Raw genomic sequence first — 18033 nt, forward strand, 5'->3', positions numbered from 1 at the left:
CATTAAGCCATGCGATAAAGATGAATTTAACCAGCACAGTAGATTCTAAGAATAGATTTTCCCTAAAGGCAAAATATTGTAGGCAGCGTAAATACTGAGTAAGAAGGTGAGAGGTAAAACTTCTGAAACCACCAATAATTTATGTACTTGTGAGAATGAATAAAGGATAGAAAAAAATATGTTTCATGGGTGTTCTGAAAGAAAAGGAGCTGTCTCTGTATGGCTGGGTGCAGGAGCGGCGCCAGGGTTTCTGACGCCCTAGGCGGACGGCCATTTCGCCACCCCCCGCGGGTCCAGTGGACTTACCGCAGTGATGCTGGCGGACGGTCTGCTGCTGGAAAGGCTCCGGTGGAGCTGCCGCAGTCATTTCGGCGGACTGTGCGCTGGTCTAAAGGCTCCGGCGGACCTACCGCAGTCATGCCTGTGGCAGGTCCACCGCAGCCTTTAGACCAGCGGACCGCCCGCCGGCATCACTGCGGTAAGTCCACCAGACCTGCGTGCCGCCCCCCTCGGCAAAATAGTGCCCCCGAAAAATTCTGGCACCCTCGGCCATTGCCTAGGTCGCCTAAATGGTAGCGCCTGCCCTGGCTGGGTGCATTCCGAATAGGCAGGTTGTCCATCACCACATGGAAGCAGGTTGTGCAGGAATGAAGAGGGACTCTGCCCAACCTCAAAACTGATGGTGAGGCTTCTGGTGTTCTCAGACCACAGCCTAGCATACTGCCTAATACTGTCTCATTGTTTCCTTGGTCTCCTGTCTGTCTGTCTGTCTCCATCTGTTGTTGTACTTGGATTGTAAACTGTTTGGGGCAGGGACTACCTTTTTGTTCTGTTCGTAGAACACCTAGCACAATGGGTCCATGGCTAGGGCTCCAAGGCAATACATTAATACTACTAATAAGCTGACAAACTTCAGGCTGACAGGAGGTCGAAATTAGATGTGGGGAGGGAGCATCTTGGGGCTTTTGATATTTTTCAAATTCTTGTAACTCTTGAGTACATTTGAAGAGCAATGTGACTGGGATTAAGAAATTCCTTTGCTAAGCCAGTGCTCCTTGCTTTCCTTCTGTGTTGTCCCCGAGGTGGTAAACTAGAACTCCAGAGCACCCACAGCATCAGCGGAGCTCCAGCATAACCACGTGCAAGTGACTGGGGTAGGACCCAGGAGGTCTAGGGTGCTGGTTTCATGGACTAGAGCAGCTGGACCATGGAGTTCCACGCTCCAAGGAAAGATGTCAGACAATACGGCTGAGCCTGGGAGCGTGCCCTGTATTGACCCAGAACTAAAGATAGTGATTAGACTCTACCACAATCCAGGTAGCTTAGAAGCATGTGGATCCAATGGTTAGGTCCTCAAACAACAGACTGGTGACCCATGGGGTACTGGGCCAGGCTGTGCCATATTATCTGCCAAAATATATTGTAGGAGTGGGCTTAGTAAACCAGGCCATGTGTAGACGGGGGAATGAGGAGGGGGCTTCAGGAAGTTACATTTAAGGCCCTGAGAAGATACAGAGGCAGGAGATCAGTTTTGCATCACTAAGAGAAGATACATCTTTGTCAATGTTGTGAATGGTATCAACAATGATGGACAATTTCACAAGTGATTGTTTGACTCTCGAAAAAAAGACAGGGAGTTTAGGAAAAGTAGAAAGAATCATATTTAATAAATAAATTAAAAGCTTTCAAATGTTTTCCAGTCCCCTAGTCGGCTGTCCTTCATGTCTGTGCAGCATTTCTCCATGCAACCACTTGAACTAGATCTGATTGAGTCCCTTCCGGTGCTGAATTCTGTAGCAAACTGGGAATTCTTCATCAGCTTCTAGTTCATTTATTTTAATCTAGGGGGTTTTAAAACTGAATTAAATATGGAAATAAGCAGTGGGATCAGTTCAGTATTCCTTGTGTCATTAGTTGTGATACTAAACACCTTTTATTTGATCATGTGCTTAAATATTCTGCGTGCTGTGGAGTTGTGTATTGAGGATGCACTGTTGCTTTGTGGAATTCTGCAGAAAATTTTGCCAGGTTCAGCCAGGGCTATTTTGTTCCAATCTGAGAGCTAATGAAATGGGTATTGTTTTACCTCCCCCTGGCATCCCATGAGAGAGGCTTTATTTAACTTGTGCGTGTTGCATAAGGGATTGGATTCTATTTCATATTTTATTTCCACTATTGGATAATGCTATCTTACATCCAGACCTACATTCCGTTTTGGCAAAAGAGTTGTTAAGACAATATTCAAGATGCCTATTCATGGAGTCAGATGCCAAGAAATGTCAAAGCTAAAACTGTAACTCTGCCCCCTGTGGGTGAGGGATAACACCATCCTTTTATTTTTTTTGAATTACCCACTGAGGGCTTGTCTACATCAGAAAGTTGCAGCGCTGGTGAGGGAGTTACAGCGCTGCAACTTTGAAGGTGTACACATCTGCAGGGCACCACCAGCGCTGCAACTCCCTGTTTGCAGCGCTGGCCGTACTCCCGTTTTGTCTCGGGTGTAGAGGATCCAGCGCTGGTGATCCAGCGCTGGTAATCCAATGTAGACACTTACCAGCGCTTTTCTTGACCTCCGTGGAAGGAGGAAGCCTCTGGTAATCAAGCTGGTCTCCTTTCCCGGTTTGCTCTCTCGTTCCCGGAGCCCAGAGCAAGCAGGTCTCCTTCCCTGCGGTTTGCTGGGTGGCTCCGGGAACGAGAGAGCAAACCGCGGCGAAGCGGGTCTCCTTTCCCGGTTTGCTCTCTCGTTCCCGGAGCCCAGAGCAAGCAGGTCTCCTTCCCTGCGGTTTGCTGGGTGGCTCCGGGAACGAGAGAGCAAACCGCGGCGAAGTGGGTCTCCTTTCCCGGTTTGCTCTCTCGTTCCCAGAGCCCAGAGCAAGCAGGTCTCCTTCCCTGCGGTTTGCTGGGTGGCTCCGGGAACGAGAGAGCAAACCGCGGCGAAGTGGGTCTCCTTTCCCGGTTTGCTCTCTCGTTCCCAGAGCCCAGAGCAAGCAGGTCTCCTTCCCTGCGGTTTGCTGGGTGGCTCCGGGAACGAGAGAGCAAACCGCGGCGAAGCGGGTCTCCTTTCCCGGTTTGCTCTCGCGTTCCCGGAACCCCCCTTGAAGCCGCCCAACAGCGCTGCAGTGTGGCCACATCTAACACCACTTGCAGCGCTGGTTGCTGTAAGTGTGGCCACTCTGCAGCGCTGGCCCTATACAGCTGTACTAATACAGCTGTAACAACCAGCGCTGCAAAACTTTAGATGTAGACATGGCCTGAGTCTAGTGCCAACACAGCCTAGCATCTGAAGCGCCTCAGCACTTGCTTCCATACCATGGTATACCTGGTGTGCTGCTAGTACCTTAGAGTTCTGGGTGTCACAGCACAGCCGCTGTAATAATTATGCTGTCCACAGAAACTCCAGTCCCTTAGGTGGCTCCTGAATATGATGGAAAGCCCACAGTGTGTGTTTATGGAGCTAATAGGCCTCATTCTGGTTCGTATTGAAGCTCCTTTCTAGTGTAGAAGGCCCCTTTTACATGGCCAGAGAGAAGTAAAGGGACCCTGAGGTAAATGAGACTCAGGCCCGATATCTTTGCTCACATTAGAGGTTGGAAGAAACTGGCGTTTCACTGGCAAATGTAGAGAGCCGTAGAGTTGCGGTGTGACAGAACTGGTAAAAAAAAAAATGGGCTGGAGGCATGAAAGCAGAATCCTAAAATGATTTCTGCAATGTACAGGCGAAACAAGCAATAAAGGCCCTCTGGTCCCACTGCGGTGTAATGTGCAACACCTGTACTCCCATCAGTCCTGTGGCCAAAGGACATTACGTAGCTCTGTCGTATATTTGCAAAGAAAATGGGCTTTGCTGTTCAAAAACTGATGAGCCTCCTGGAGCGTTGCAGGGGAGGAGGTGGGAGGGCCAGGGCCGGCTCCAGGCACCAGCACAGGAAGCAGGTGCTTGGGGCAGCTAATGGAAAGGGGCAGCATATCTGGCTCTTTGGTGGCAATTCGGCGCCGGGTCCCTCAGTCCCTCTTGGAGGGAAGGACCTGCCTCCGAAGAATGCAGCGGCGGCAGTAGAGCTGCCGCCAAAGTGCCGCCAACCAGGGCTTTTTTTGTTTGTTTTGGCTGCTTGGGGTGTCAAAAACGCTGGAGCCAGCCCTGGGGAGGACCCACACCAATGGATGAAAGAACCTGCTAGTCACATGGCTTGTGGCACAGGGCTTCTCTTTAGAGAGGATGGAAATAAGCACCAAGCTGAAGGTGTCCGAGTGCTAATGCTGGGCAGCTCTCTCTGTGCTGTCACACACTCTCCTTCCCTCAGGGTCCCTCAGCCCCTCACGTGCACAGACCACAGCTCACAGGTCAGGGTGGTGCCCCCTCCACGGCATGTAGTAGCAATCTTCCCCTTCCCATTAGCCCTCATTGGGTTTGAGCCCTGTGGTGTGGGGTGAGGGGAGTTCTCCTGCCCCTTCAGACCCATGGGCACATCGACTTCAGCCAGTGGAGGCAGAGGTTGTGTTAACTCACACCGCTTTCATCTCTGGGCCCGAAGGAGGCTGGGGGGCAGTGCTGTCTAGGGGGAGCTGAGGCACAAGGTAGGGACTTAATGTGGCTAGCGTTCTGGGCTCTTGGGCACAGATCTGTTCCATAAATGTCCCCTCCCCCTCCGACGGCATTAGCTGGAAGCTGTCCAGGTGAATGCTAGTGGTGCTGCCCCTCTCCTGTGAAACATTTCCCTCCGGAGGGAGAGCTTGGCCCCGATTCAGCACAGCCCTGCCATTGCTGCAGGTGATTAGAGCAGTTGTCAGGGTGGAACACATGGGTGCATCCATTGCACGTGTGGCCATGAGCACCATCAACCCACCCTGCTTGGAAACTGAACTTAGGGCTGGGCTTTCTGGTCTGCCAAGGTTTTTCTGAGCTGCTCTAGCATCACTGAGCACTTCCCTCTTGCTAAGGCCCCACCTCGGGCACCACTGGATGGTCCCCCTGCCAAGGGTAACCCTCAGTTGGTGTAGAGCTGACGTAGCAGCGGTTGCATCATGTGGCAGGGGAGAAATGCTTTTGGAGAAAAAGGATTGTGTCTGGGGCATTCCTGTTTCCAGGTTAGCCTATAAGCAGCTGACACAATATAGAGCCACCCTGAGGCTACTCTGTTTTACAGGGGTGACTGGCCCAGTGGCTGTGTGGCCCAAGAAAAGAATTGTGTGTCTGTGTGTGAGAGGGAGGAGGGGCAAGCCACTTTAGTTGTGCCCCCTGCCCCTTTCTTCCCCCCCCCAGCATGTCTGAGCTGTGCTAAGTGTCGCTGAGTTGCAGCTCCGGGGCTGGATACAGCTGGAGTGTATTCATGGGAATAAGTCAACTGCATGGCTAATTCATCACCCGAATGAGGGAAATGGTTAACTCAAGGGACTGGAACACATGGTTTATCCTCAGGCCAAAAGGAAAGGAAGAAGAAAGAGTTCTGGCATTTATGACGCCTGTTGTCATAGAAACTGCACTTCATATTTCTACACCACAATCTGCAGATGGCAACAAATACAGGATGAATTAAGATCAACTTTAGATTTCCAATGCATTGTCTGGTGGATCAAATAATACTTTATGTCCTGTCACTGAGTCGTTATCAGAGTCCTTAGAAACAATTGCTGGTGCACTTATCAGTAACCTGGCTGGTGCTTGTAAAATATTGTTTATTAGAACTGTAACTGTTTGGGAAAGGGACTTCACAATAGTCTACAACAAGGTTTCTCACACTTCTCCATAGGGCGGACCCCCAAAAAAGAGAATGTGTTTCAAGAGGCATCAGCCCTCCCACTCACCATTGCAGAGCATCTCTACAGGAAATATTTTACATCCATTTTAACTGACTTCTACTGCACTTTAGCAGATGGACATAAAGAGGGGAGGCAGCATCATGTGACCTGCTTGTCTGTGTAGCTCAAATGTTATAGCTTGGGATGCTCTGGCCCCTACGGCAAGTTATCCTGACCCATAATGGCACTGGGTCCTCTGACAGGTGGTGGCGCAAAATGTCTGGTGTTCCATTCGCCATAATTCTGATTAATTGTGAAGGCCAATGTGTATGCAAGAAATATAAAATACGATGTAGCTCACCCAGACTGTGAATAAAAGATAGCATTTCCAACAGTGACCAAAGATGCATAGATTATCAAGACAGAAGGGACCACTGTGAATATCTAGATTGTACTACACGGGCCATAGGACTTCCTTGAATTAAGCAGATCTTGTAGAAAAATACAGCAACTTTTGATTTTAAAAATTGCCAGTGATGGAGAATCGTCCACAACCCTTGTAAATTGTTCCAAAGGTCAATTACTCTCACTGTTAAGAATCGACAAAGAATCCTGTGGCATCTTATAGACTAACAGAAGTATTGAAGCATAAGCTTTCATAGGTGAATAAATAAATATTTATACCTGCCTCTGGAAATTTCCACCACGTGTCTGAAGTGGGTATTAACCCACGAAAGCTTATGCTCCAATACTTCCCAGACTAACACAGCTACCCCTCTTATACGGGTGAGAATGTACACCATATTTCCAGACTGAATTTGTCCAGCTTCAACTTGCAGCCACTGGATCTTGTTTTAACTTTGTCAGTTATCCTGAAGAGCTCATTTTCAAATTTCTGTTCCCAATTTAGGTCCCCAAAGACTTAAGTCCACTCACCCCTTCACCTCATTCATAGATTCATAGACTCTAGGACTGGAAGGGACCTCGAGAGGTCATCGAGTCCCCCCCTGTACTCTCTGAGTACAGTTATCCAGCCAGTTATGCACCCACCTTATAGTAGCCCCATCTAAATTGTATTTGCCTAGTTTATCGATAAGGATATCATGTGAGACTGTATCAAATGCCTTACTAAAGTCTAGGTATACCACATACACCACTTCTCCATTAGCCACAAGACTCGTTATCCTATCAAAGAAAGCTATCAGGCTACTATAAGGTGGGTGCATAACTGGCTGGATAGCCGTATTCAGAGAGTAGTTGTTAATGGCTCCCAATCTTGCTGAAAAGGTATAACAAGTGGGGTTCCGCAGGGGTCTGTTTTGGGACAGGTTCTGTTCAATATTTTCATCAACGATTTAGATGTTGGCATAGAAAGTACGCTTATTAAGTTTGCAGGACGATACCAAACTGGGAGGGATTGCAACTGCTTTGGAGGACAGGGTCATAATTCAAAATGATCTGGACAAATTGGAGAAATGGTCTGAGGTAAACAGGATGAAGTTCAATAAAGACAAATGCAAAGTGCTCCACTTAGGAAGGAACAATCAGTTTCACACATACAGAATGGGAAGAGACTGTCTAGGAAGGAGTATGGCAGAAAGAGATCTAGGGGTCATAGTAGACCACAAGCTTAATATGAGTCAACAGTGTGATACTGTTGCAAAAAAAGCAAACGTGATTCTGGGATGCATTAACAGGTGTGTTGTAAACAAGACACGAGAAGTCATTCTTCCGCTTTACTCTGCGCTGGTCAGGCCTCAGCTGGAGTATTGTGTCCAGTTCTGGGCACCGCATTTCAAGAAAGATGTGGAGAACCTGGAGAGGGTCCAGAGAAGAGCAACAAGAATGATTAAAGGTCTTGAGAACATGACCTATGAAGGAAGGCTGAAGGAATTGGGTTTGTTTAGTTTGGAAAAGAGAAGACTGAGAGGGGACATGATAGCAGTTTTCAGGTATCTAAAAGGGTGTCATCAGGAGGAGGGAGAAAACTTGTTCACCTTAGCCTCCAATGATAGAACAAGAAGCAGTGGGCTTAAACTGCAGCAAGGGAGATTTAGGTTGGACACTAGGAAAAAGTTCCTAACTGTCAGGGTAGTTAAACACTGGAATAGATTGCCTAGGGAAGTTGTGGAATCTCCATCTCTGGAGATATTTAAGAGTAGGTTAGATAAATGTCTATTAGGGATGGTCTAGACAATATTTGGTCCTGCCATGAGGGAAGGGGACTGGACTCCATGACCTCTCGAGGTCCCTTCCAGTCCTAGAGTCTATGAGTCTATGAGATTGGTTTGACATGATTTGTTCTTTAGAAATCCATGCTGGCTATTCCCTATCACCTTACCACCTTCCAAGTGCTTGCAGATGATTTCTTTAATTACCTGCTCCATTATCTTCCCTGGCACAGAAGTTAAACTAACTGGTCTGTAGTTTCCTGGGTTGTTTTTATTTCCCTTTTTATAGACGGGCACCATATTTGCCCTTTTCCAGTCTTCTGGAATCTCTCCCATCTCCCATGACTTTCCAAAGGTAATAGCTAGAGGCTCAGATACCTCCTGTATTAACTCCTTGAGTATTCTAGGATGCATTTCATCAGGCCCTGGTGACTTGCAGGCATCTAACTTTTCTAAGTGATTTTTAACTTGCTTTTTTTTTATTTTATCTTCTAAACCTACCCTCTTCCCGTAAGCATTCACTATATTAGACATTCCTTCACACTTTTCAGTGAAGACCGAAACAAAGAAGTCAATAAACATCTCTGCCATTTCCAAGTTTCCTGTTACTGTTTCTCCCTCCTCACTGAGCAGTGGGCCTACCCTGTCCTTGGTCTTCCTCTTGCTTCTAATGTATTGATAAAAAGTCTTCTTGTTTCCCTTTATTCCCATAGCTAGTTTGAGCTCATTTTGTGCCTTTGCCTTTCTAATCTTGCCCCTGCATTCCTGTGTTGTTTGCCTATATTCATCCTTTGTAATCTGACCTAGTTTCCATTTTTTATATGACTCTTTTTTATTTTATAGGTCATGCAAGATCTCATGGTTAAGCCAAGGTGGTCTTTTGCCACATTATCTATCTTTCCTACCCATCGGAATAGCTTGCTTTTGGGCCCTTAATATTGTCCCTTTGAAAAACTGCCAACTCTCCTCAGTTGTTTTTCCCCTCAGTCTTGATTCCCATGGGACCTTACCTATCAGCTCTCTGAGCTTACCAAAATCCGCCTTCCTGAAATCCATTGTGTCTATTTTGCTGTATTCCCTTCTACCCTTCCTTAGCGCACGTCCAGACTAACCCGCGGCATCGGCGGGTTAAAATCAATTGCTCGGGGATCGATATATCGCGTCTAGTCTGGACGCGATGTATCGATCCCCGAGCGCGCTTACATCGATTCCGGAACTCCATCAACCTGAACGGAGTTCCGGAATCGATACGGAGAGCCGCGGACATCGATGCCGCGCCATCCAGACGGGTGAGTACCTCGATTTTAGAAATTCAACTTCAGCTACGTTATTCCCGTAGCTGAAGTTGCGTATCTAACATCGATTTTAATACCTAGTCTGGACGTGGCCTTAGAATTGCAAACTCTATGATTTCATGATCACTTTCACCCAAGCTTCCTTCTAGTTTCAAATTCTCAACGAGTTCCTCCCTATTTCTTAAAATCAAGTCTAGAACAGCTTCCCCCCAGTAGCTTTTCTGAAATAAAAAGTTGTCTGCAATGCAGTCCAGGAAGTTATTGGATAGTCTGTGCCCCGCGGTGTTATTTTCCCAACATATATCTGGATAGTTGAAGTCCCCCATCACCACCAAATCTTGAGCTTTGGATGATTTTGTTAGTTGTTTAAAAAAAGCCTCATCCACCTATTCCACCTGGTTAAGTGGCCTGTAGTAGACTCCTAGCATGACAGCCCCCTTGTTTTTTACCCCTTTTAGCCTAACCCAGAGACTCTCAACACTTCGGTCTCCTATGTCCATCTCCACCTCAGTCCAAGTGTGTACATTTTTAATATATAAGACAACACCTCCTCCCTTTTTCCCCGTCTATCCTCCCTGAGCAAACTATACCCATCCACACCAACATTCCAATCATGTGTATTATCCCACCAAGTTTCAGTGATGCCAACAATGTCATAGTTGTATTTATTTATTAGCACTTCCAGTTCTTCCTGCTTATTACCCATACTTCTCGCATTTGTATATAGACATCTTAGATCCTGGTTTGATCTTGCCTCCCAGTTTTGCCCTGACCCTCCTTTCTCTCTGCCATTATAGCCTATGCTCCCTCTTCTTTCTGATCCATCTCCCAAGTCTCCATGTTCCCCACTTACCTGTGGGCTTTGCTCACCTGTCCCCATCGAACCTAGTTTAAAGCCCTCCTCAGTAGGTTAGCCAGTCTGTGGGCAAATAGGGTCTTTCCCCTCCTTGAAAGGTGAATGCCATCTCTGCCTAGCAGTCCTTCCTTGAATAGCATCCCGTGGTCGAGGAAGCCAAAGCCCTCCTGGCGACACCATCTTCACAGCCAGGCATTCACCTCCACGATGCATCTGTCTCTGCCCAGGCCCCTACCTTCGACAGGAAGAATCGAAGAGAATACCACCTGCGCTCCAAACTCCTTCACCCGTACTCCCAGAGCCCTGTAGTCACTCTTGATCTGCTCAGCATCACACCTCGCAGTATCATTTGTGCCCACATAGATGAGTAGCATGGGGAAGTGGTCAGAAGGCCAGATAATCCTCGACAATGCCTCTGTAACATTTTGGATATGGGCCCCCTACAGGCAACATACCTCCCGAGATGAAATGTCAGGGCGACAGATGGGCGTCTCCGTCCCTCTCAGCAGAGAGTCTTTGTTAGCCTCAAAAAAACATGGTCTGTTTAGCTATCACTATAAGGCATATTTTCCAATCTATTAATAATTTGTGTGGCCCTTCTCTGAACTCTCTCCAGTTTCTCACCATCCTTCGTGAATTGTGGACACCAGAACTAGACTGTGTTCCAGTAACGGTCGCATCAGTGGCAAATCAGAGGTAATAGAACCTCCCCACTGCCACTCTGTATTCCTGTTTATATATCCAAAGCTTTGCCCTTTCCTTAAAATGGCATGTCTCTAGGGCAAATGTTGACTGCTTTGGCTTCCGGTATATCAGGGATCCTGTGGCTATTTATATGCTAGCAGAGTCATCCTGGTGCTGACCAGCTGGCTTTTGTGTCATTTCTCAAGCTTTTGGTTTCTCTAGCAGTTTTGTGTTCATGGCCAATCTTTCATTTCTATTTGCCTGCCAGTGGAGGTACAGAAACAGCAGCAGGAAATAGAAATATTAGTCTATGCTAATGGGATAATGTGAACTGACAACTAGTGCACGATGACTTTCGAATGTTGTAAACTTTCATGATAGAATTACATGCCAGTTCGCACAGGCTACTAATGCCATGTGATGTTTATCAGGGTGGGGATGTGCACTAGTTAATGAAGGACAGAGGGTGCTTGTGTTCAGTCTGCTAACAATTTGAACACCTAAATGATGGACAATATTTATATACAGGCAGGTTTCTGTCATTTAGCTACTAAGTGAGTTTGGATACACATTTCATTCAAAATATGGTGTAAGAGAAAAGACCACTGTTGTAAGAATATGCTAGGACAGCGGCATGTTTTGTGTATGTCAGGCAGAAACTCTGTAGAGATGTCACAAAGGAGCCTTAGAGAAGGTAATGCATTATTTCTTATCCTAACTTTATACTGCAGAGGACACATTATCTTCTTTCCCAGTGGGAGTCATAGATTGGGAGTATTGTAACTATCTAGTCTGACCTCCTGTATCACACAGACCACAGAACTTCCTCCAAATAATCCCCAGAGCAGAGCTTTTAGAAGAACATCCAGTCTTGATTTAAAAATTGCCAGTGATGGAGAATCCAGCACAATCCTTGGTAAATTGTTCCAATGGTTAATTCCTCTCTGTTAACAATTTATGCCTTATTTCCATTTTGAATTAGTCTAGCTTCAATTTCCAGCCATTGGATGAAGCTATATCGTTGTCTGCTTCTTTGACAAACCCATTATTAAACAGTTGTTCCTCAAGTAGATACTTACAGACTGTGATCAAATTGCCCCTTAACCTTCTCTTTATTAAGCTAAATAGATCAAGGCCTTTGAGTATAAACCTATAAGGCCGGTTTTCTAATGCTTTAATCATTCTTTTGACTCTTCTCTGAACCTCCTCCAATTTATTAGCATCCTTTATTTGTGAACAGCAGAGCTAGATGCAGTATTCCAGCAGCAGTCACAACAGTGCCAAATACAGCAGTAACATTTCTTCTCAGTTCCTACTCAAGATAGTATTTGCAGAAGAAGCCCTGCCCTTTGGTTTTAATTCTCACATTCTGGAGTTCTTTGCAGTATTCTTTTTTGCACCAGAGGCCTAAAGGATGTTGTATCGGCTGTTGCGTGGGTTGAGGCAAACCTAAATTTGGAGGGTTATGTAGTGGAAAAAGAGAAACTGCAGAAGAAAGTGAGCCTCGGTAGCCTTGGGTGGTAAATTTGAGAAGGGTAGAGAAATTTTTCTGAACTCCATTAGAGCAGATTGTTGTTGGGCTCTTGATAGTCAGCAGGCAGTCAATGTAGAGGAGTGTCCCGGTAGGGTTGGTCAAGGTTATCATCGTTGGAATCCTGGAATATTTCCTTATTGATATTTACAACTAATCCACACATTGTACTTGGGGGTAATTTATAAACTGGTCAGGTTCTAACTGAGTAAATCCTGTCAATATTAAGAGTAAAATAAAGAGAGGAATAATGTCCTGTAGCTAACTCCCACAGTAGGCATGGACATTGGGGAAGCTGAGGTGTACTGACATCAACAACAGCTATCACATCCTCCCAGGCTTTCTGGTTTTTCTCTCATAGGCAAATACCTGCCAAATTCGCTAGAAAGTCAAAATATTTTATTTCAACTACTATTCTAGCACCCCATATCTATAGTGCTCTTGATTGCCATGCAGCTGTAAAGGACCCTGCACAGTTGCACGTGGCCCTGTTTGTATTTCTAATAGTCAGCCATAGAGGCTTATATGGCTACTAATTCTGTTGCTTATTATTGGCCTAAGAAATATTGCCATTATTCCGAAAGCTTGTTTGAAAGTAGTGGAGCTTTGTTGCATTGCCTGTCCTTGCTGTGTACATGGCTACTTTCCATTTACATTTAATTCTTCCTTGGTGAAAGCGTGCTCCATATCTGAAATCTTACCTTTTGGTGTAACATACTCTATAAAAGCTGCATTCAATATAGACCAAAGAATCAGAAGGAAATATCTGATGCCAGAGTGTAATTTATTTTCATGTTTTGTTTTTAAGAGTGCATTTCCCCTAGAATACAGTGGTAATTGTTCATGTCATGTTTGATTTCCTCTTTGGACATGGAAGACAAACAAAGATAGACTAGAGATATTCCTTTCCATGCTAAGAGAATGGAGGCACTTTAAGTAGGGTGACACACAAGATGAATTCTCCTGTACCACTCCTGCTGTCCTGTCTCCTGTCTTGCTTTATAATTAATTAGCTGTCAGATTTGCTAAACCTCCACTATCTGACTACAGAGACACTAGGCAAATTGGCCCTGAAATTAAGACTCAAGCTTTGGATGATCTTCTTCCTGACCTTACAATTCTCATTATTGATTTCTCAATCATTTCCACCTGTTCAGCATAGAAGTGAAATGGACATTTTTTAGATTAAAAAAAAATCCAATTATCTCTCTTTTTAAAGATTTTTCATGTCAAATACTCCAGTTTTTTAAGGGTTCGTTGCATACAATTCAGCGGATTTTCTGCCCTGATAATGAAATGGGCTTTTTAGTGCCTCTTGGGCTTGCCACCATCAAAATACTTATTGCTTAGCTGCTGCCAAGTTACGAAGTAAAAATAAAGACCTAGATTGATTTATTGCTTTTACAATAGTTCATACAGTGGGATATTATCTGAGCAGCTGAACTGAGTTGGTAAAATATCACATCCAACTTGAAAGTTCAACAGAATTAGCAGGTTCTCATTAAATCTGATGACTTCTGGGAAAACTGTTCCCTGCCTGAGGTATATGCCCTGCAATAAATGGCATAAGTCATTGTCATGTCAAGAGTATGAAATAACATTGTGAGCATGTTGCCTGTTTTGACTGATCTGTATTAGTTGTCTGATAAATGTCTTAACAAACCTTCAATTAAAAAAAATGCAATCACTGTTCCTGTACAGTGATACGTCCACAGCTTTTTCTATGGTTGTGCTTTCTTCAGATTGTTATAGTCTGGTAATACACTGAGAATAAGCTTGACACGCTTCTACTCCTTAAACCATTTTCTAAGGCAGTTTGGAGGAGAGAGTTTCCTGCTGTACATTTCTACTGGAAATTCACTCTTGACTGCTGATACTATTCCACTCGTGACTCCTAGTACTTTTTTCCTTCCTCTTAATATGTTGCTGCCATGAATGTTTTCCTGATGAGGGAGACACAAAATAAATCCTCTTTTAGATTAAAAGACAATGATGGATGGAACCCAAATGCCCAGCCCCAGTGGTTATCATGCACCTTTGGCTGGGCCTTTAAATCTGCTGTATACTGCACTGTTTGTAGGACCTCCAGCAGCTATAGCTTTTCTGGTGAATCTCTCAGTCAGTCAGATTCACCATTCTGTTAATAATTTGGAAGCTTTTATTAATTCCAGAAGTCCTGTCAAGGTTCAGTCTAGTATGAATGAAGCTTCTGGGATTTTAAGTTTACATCAATTCTGTTGAAATACTGAAGAAACAGATAAAACTTGATGTGGGCAAGACACTTAAATGATAATAAATATGGAGATGAAGGTTATTTATTTTGATTTATAATACATAAGAGCATACCCTAGACTTCATCTGCCTTTGCCGTAAATTAATAGTGTCGTCACTAATGGTCACAATACAGCTGCCTTACATTGAAGACCATTTCCCATTGAATTGCTACAGTCTATTGCCTTGACAGAATATGAGTACATCAAAACCCATCATACTCTCCAATAGCGATGGATCAAGTTCCCCCGGAAAGGCCTGCAATCAAAGTTGCTTATAATGGAGTATCTGTTCCATACTGGGGCACTGAGATACAGCCAATAACTGTGTATTGCTAAAAATCTAGCTTCATTTTAGCCATTTGAGTTAATCACCTTTTCATTTTGTTGAGCTTCCTCTTGTTCTTGCATGAACTGGAGGAGCGAATGGGCTGCCCGATTGGCATTCCCTTTATCTTTCATTTTGGCTTTTGTTTGTTTCTCATAGTTCAGCTTTGATTATCTTAATTTCACTTTTCTGAAACTGCCTCTTCCTCCAGATGTTATCCCTTCCCAAAAGGCTTGGTCAAGGGGAGACTAAGGGCTGGGAAGTGTGGCAGGGTCAGGCCAGATGGCTACAAGATAGTGGTCAAACATAGATTCATTAGTTCCAGGTTAAGCAGGTCCCTTTTCCCTGGGTAAGATAACAGGGACCATTCCAGAACACTCAGGAACTTTTCTGGAACTAATTAAGGCAGGCAGGCTAATTAGGACACCTGTGGCCAATTGGGCAGCTGCTAGAATTAATCAAGGCTAATCAGGACACCTGGTTTAAAAAGGCTCTCATACCAGTTAGTGAGGTGTGCGTAAGAAGCTGGGAGTTAGAGGGTGTTCTGATGGAGGATTGAGGAGTACAAGCATGATCAGACACCAGGAGGAAAGTCCTGTGGTGAGGATAAAGAAGGTGTTTGGAGGAGGCCATGGGGAAGTAGCCCAGGGAGGTGTAGCTGTCATGCAGCTGTGACAGGAGGCACTATAGACAGCTGCAATCCACAGGGCCCTGGGCTGGAACCCAGAGTAGAAGGTGCGCCTGTGTTCCCCCCAAACCTCCCAACTCCTGATCAGACACAGGAGGTTCCACCAGAGGGGAAGGTCTCTGGGTTGTTCCCCGATCCACACGGTGAATCAGCAGAAACTGTGGGGATTGTTCTTACTCTTTTTTTCGTCCTACTGGCCAGTGATGAGATTATCTGAATGAACAGCAGATTTGAGCCATGAGGGCTACTGTGAACCTCTGAGGGTAGCAAAATCTGCCAATAAGTGCGGGACCCACCAAGGTAGAGGAGGAACTTTATCACAGAGGAGTTTACAAACTGTTGAGAGGGTAAACACCAAGGAGAAAGAATAGTTATTTATTGTGCCATGAGAGTGTGTGTAAATTGAAGAAATTAGATGAAATTAAGAGGGCAAATGTAGGCTGATTCTGAGGACAAATATCTGGACAGTACTGACCATACGGCTGTGACGTAGTCTCATCTAGGGAAATGAGGAAGTCTCATTCCTTGGTACATTTAAAATTAGGTTAAATATTAGGAATTTATTTTGCAGGCTAGTTCCCTGATGATCCAGAGAATGGAATGGGAGACCTAATAGTCTTTCACTTTCACTATTCTGTGACATCCATTGAAATGCTCCCCATTTACTCAGAGCCTCATTTCTCCACATTTAATCATTGGCTCCTGCAATATTTGGTTAATCCGGTTTGTACCAGTCTCCTTTCTTATTCTTCTCATGTCTAAATGAAATCATTGTTGTGATTTTAAAAATCTGCCCTCGTTCCTCATGCCTTGAGTAATTTCACTATCGTTCCCTTGACCCCTTCACATCTGCGATAGCTTCTATTGTTTTGCTTGAACTATCAGCTGTGAACCTGTTTGCAGTGTTGGTGTATCTGTATGGGTCCCAGTGTAGGTTGTGAACATGACATTCAAGGCAAGACTGATAACCTCAGTGCTAAAGGGACTGCACTGGTACAAAGATGGGGATGGTGGTATGAGCTGCTGCTAAATCATATTTGATATTCTGATGGCATATCTCCTGTGGTGTGAGCAATGGTACTAAGTGGTAGTATTAAATGCCTATGATTTACAGTTCATAGATTCATAGATTCTAGGACTGGAAGGGACCTCAAGAGGTCATCAAGTCCATTTCCCTGCCCTCATGGCAGGACCAAATACTGTCTAGACCATCCCAGATAGACATTCATCTAACTTACTTTTAAATATCTCCAGAGATGGAGATTCCATAACCTCCCTAGGCAATTTATTCCAGTATTTAACCAACCTGACAGTTAGGAACTTTTTCCTAATGTCCAACCTAAACCTCCCTTGCTGCACTTTAAGCCCATTGATTCTTGTTCTAGCCTTAGAGGCTAAGGTGAACAAGTTTTTTCCTTCCTCCTTATGACACCCATTTAGATACCTGAAAACTGCTATCATGTCCCCTCTCAGTCTTCTCTTTTCCAAACTAAATAAACCCAATTCTTTCAGCCTTCCTTCATAGGTCATGTTCTCAAGACCTTTAGTCATTCTTGTTGCTCTTCTCTGGACCCTCTCCAATTTCTCCACATCTTTCTTGAAATGCGGTGCCCAGAACTGGACACAATACTCCAATTGAGACCTAACCATTGCAGAGTAGAGCAGAAGAATGACTTCTTATGTCTTGCTCACAACACACTTGCTAATGCATACCAGAATCAAGTTTGATTTTTTTGCAACAGCATCACACTGTTGACTCATATTTAGCTTGTGGTCCACTATAACCCTAAGATCCCTTTCTGCCGTACTCCTTCCTAGACAGTCTCTTCCCATTCTGAATGTGTGAAACTGATTTTTCCTTCCTAAGTGAAGCACTATGCATTTGTCTTTGTTAAACTTCATCCTGTTTACCTCAAACCATTTCTCCAATTTGTCCAGGTCATTTTGAATTATGACCCTGTCCTCCAAAGCAGTTGCAATCCCTCCCAGTTTGATGTCATCTTCAGACTTAATAAACAGGCTTTCTATGTCAATATCTAAGTCGTTGATGAAGATATTGAACAGAGCTGGTCCCAAAACAGACCCCGTTGGAACCCCACTTGTTACACCTTTCCAGCAGGATTGGGAACCATTAATAACTGCTCTCTGAGTACGGTTATCTAGCCAGTTATGCACCCACCTCATAGTAGCCCCATCTCAATTGTATTTGCTTAGTTTATTGATAAGAATATCATGCGAGACCGTATCAAATGCCTTACTAAAGTCTAGATATACCACATCCACCGCTTCTCCCTTATCCACAAGACTCGTTATTCTAACAAAGAAAGCTATCAGATTGGTTTGACATGATTTGTTCTTTACAAATCCATGCTGGTTATTCCCTATCACCTTACCACCTTCCAAGTGTTTGCAGATGGTTTCCTTAATTACTTGCTCCATTATCTTCCCAGGCACAGAAGTGAAACTAACTGGTC

Source organism: Gopherus flavomarginatus, chromosome 5, assembly GCF_025201925.1.
Source record: "Gopherus flavomarginatus isolate rGopFla2 chromosome 5, rGopFla2.mat.asm, whole genome shotgun sequence".
Taxonomy (NCBI): Eukaryota; Metazoa; Chordata; order Testudines; family Testudinidae; genus Gopherus; species Gopherus flavomarginatus.